Here is a 2769-nt window from a genome sequence, read left to right as displayed (position 1 = left end):
AACTTCTCAATCATCGCTGCTACTTGAAATGCTTCATTGATAACAGACCTTCAATGAAATTTCTATTAGTAAAAATACTAAGATTACTACTTTCAACATCAATATTAAATTGAGTTATACCTTCAGCAAGGAGATCGTGAATAATCACTTGCAATTCCTGGACTTGGGTAATAACAGACTTGCTATCTACCATTTTGTAGTCCAAAAATTTTGCAGCAACAAACTTTTTCAACCCGGCATCTTCGGTTTTGTATTTCTTTTCAAGCGCAGTCCACAGTTCCTTTGACGTTTCCACGCCACTGTAGACGTTATACAAACCATCCTCCAGCCCGCTTAGAATATAATTCTTGCACAAAAAATCTGAATGCTTCCATGCCTCAATTACGAGAAAGCGTTCAGTTTCTGGAGTTTCATCGGACAGCACAGGAACATCTTCCTTGATGAACTTCTGGAGACTTAGAGTAGTCAGATAGAAGAACATCTTTTGCTGCCAGCGCTTGAAATCAATCCCGGAAAATTTTCCGGGTTTCTCCGCCGGTGCCAATGCTGCCGGTGTCGTTCGGCTTGTTGACGCATTGGCAGTCACCATTGGAACCGCTTGGTTCTCATTCTCATTAGTCATTTCTGTAAAAGAATGACACAAACGTTAAAATCACGTAGATTTTAATAGAGTACAAAACCACAAAGGTTTTACTCTTCCAGAAACAGTAAGTACAAATACAGAAAATAAATTATTAAATTCCTTAAGCTTGTTATTGCACTGTATTTGTAAAATAAATTCTGGAAATATAAATGAATATAAACAGTAATGAATATAAACAGAAATGACATAAACCAATTCGAGCCCACTGAATTCACAGTGTTTCCTTAAGGAATTTAATCCCCTCCTAGTACCCAAGGTTATGGATTATTTCCTCCCAGGATAGAACGAATTACACACTGGTGTAGTGGTACTTCAAACCCCAGTGTTTCAGCGAACACAAAGTTCGGTAGCAAATCACACTTACTTTTTGCTTTGTTTTGATGCTAAAAGTATGCAGAAGAAGGAGAAGAAACTCAGAAAATTGTAGTTAAAATTCTGAGCAGAATAGTGTTGTATTTATAGCCAAAGTTGGGTCTCTTCAGAATGGTTGTTTATGCAAAACGCCCACAACATAAATGCCATTACATAAATGGCCATTTACTCAATAATAAAGAGGGAAAATAAAGAGGAAAAATTGAAGAGGGTAGTTACTTTTCTGTTACCAAAACTAGAAAAACGGATTGGATTTAATATTAATATTTAATATTAATATTTTGTTATTAAAATAAATATTTAATAACATTTCTGTTAATATTTTACTATTAACAAATAAATTTGGTCCAAAAAGTTAATTAATCAAATCCGAAGCCGAAGCCGAAGCCGAAGCCGAAGCCGAGCCGAGCGAGCGACGATGACGGCGCGAGGCTTGCCTTCTTCTCAACTCTTTAAGAGCTAGAAGAAGAGCAATTGCTTATATACCCATAAAAAACCTCTTCCTCTTCCAATATGGGACAATGCCCATTTGCCAAGGGAGGGGGAACTTAAAATTTCACTCAAAAATTTCATTTCCCTCCATTTCCCATTCACCCTCTTTTAAGTATTTAATATATTAATTAAATACCTTAAAAACCCAACACATACTTGAGGCATTATAGAGTAACAATTCTAATGTGTAACTTAACATTTCTGACTTTTAAGATAAGGGAATAGTGAACTATTAGTAATTTTGTATCAGCTAAAAAGATTAACAGTGAGAAATTGAGAATGAATTACTTGGTGACTACTTGTCTACTCTAACCATGAAAATGTTGTACTAACAAACCACATCTATTGTCCACAGAGAAGAGAGGCAAAATCTTGAAATAATTTCATCTTACTTGACAATATAAATTAAGCTATGTTTGAAGGCGCCTGCATTACTACCAAATAACATTCCACTTTCTTTTAGCCTTCTTCCTATAAATCTGCTTCTCTCTTTCTTGGCTCTCTTCGTTGAACCTATAATACTTTTACGGTTGGTGTATATGTGGAATTAAATTGATTACTAAAACTACAGTTTTAGTAGTTTAACGTGCAATCATGTACTATGTCTCAGAAGGCATATCTCAAGGTTAACTTTCCAATTCTTATTACTGTAAGACCATATATTTTTAATAAGGGTGTATCGATCATTAGTATAATAATAATAATAATAATAATAATAATAATAATAATAATAATAATAATAATAATAAGCAACCATCTATTAAAAATAAAATAAGAACTAATAAAAAAAGGGGGGAAAAAAATAAGGAAGTAAGACAAAGGGCCGAAGCCCATTACAAATTTAAAAAGGGTTATCTGCACCCTTCTAAGGAAAAGAAGCAGAAAGCTTCAAACGACAAAACAAACGATAAGAAAGGTCTTCTGAGTTCGACGCAGCAGAAGCTTCAGAACGAAAAAAAAAGAGAGAAGGAAAGAAAGGGAGAAGAAGAAAGAGGCTAGAACCAAATCTTGAGAAATCTTAAATACGCACTGGTTTTTACGGGTAATACTCGAATTTTTCATCTGGGTTCTTTTCTTCTGGTAATTCTTTTTATCTCAGTTCATATAATTGAAGGGTTTCACAAGGTATAAGAAATTAAATACCAATAAGAATTATTCTGGGCAAATTAAGAGTCAAACATGAAACCTCGAGGGTTGGGTATCCTAAAATAGCCATGAATTAGCCTAAATAAGAAAATTAACATGAGATCGATATTATGTAA

This window comes from Nicotiana attenuata, unplaced genomic scaffold, assembly GCF_001879085.1.
Source record: "Nicotiana attenuata strain UT unplaced genomic scaffold, NIATTr2, whole genome shotgun sequence".
In the NCBI taxonomy this organism is placed as follows: Eukaryota; Viridiplantae; Streptophyta; class Magnoliopsida; order Solanales; family Solanaceae; genus Nicotiana; species Nicotiana attenuata.
This window is presented reverse-complemented; position numbering follows the sequence as displayed.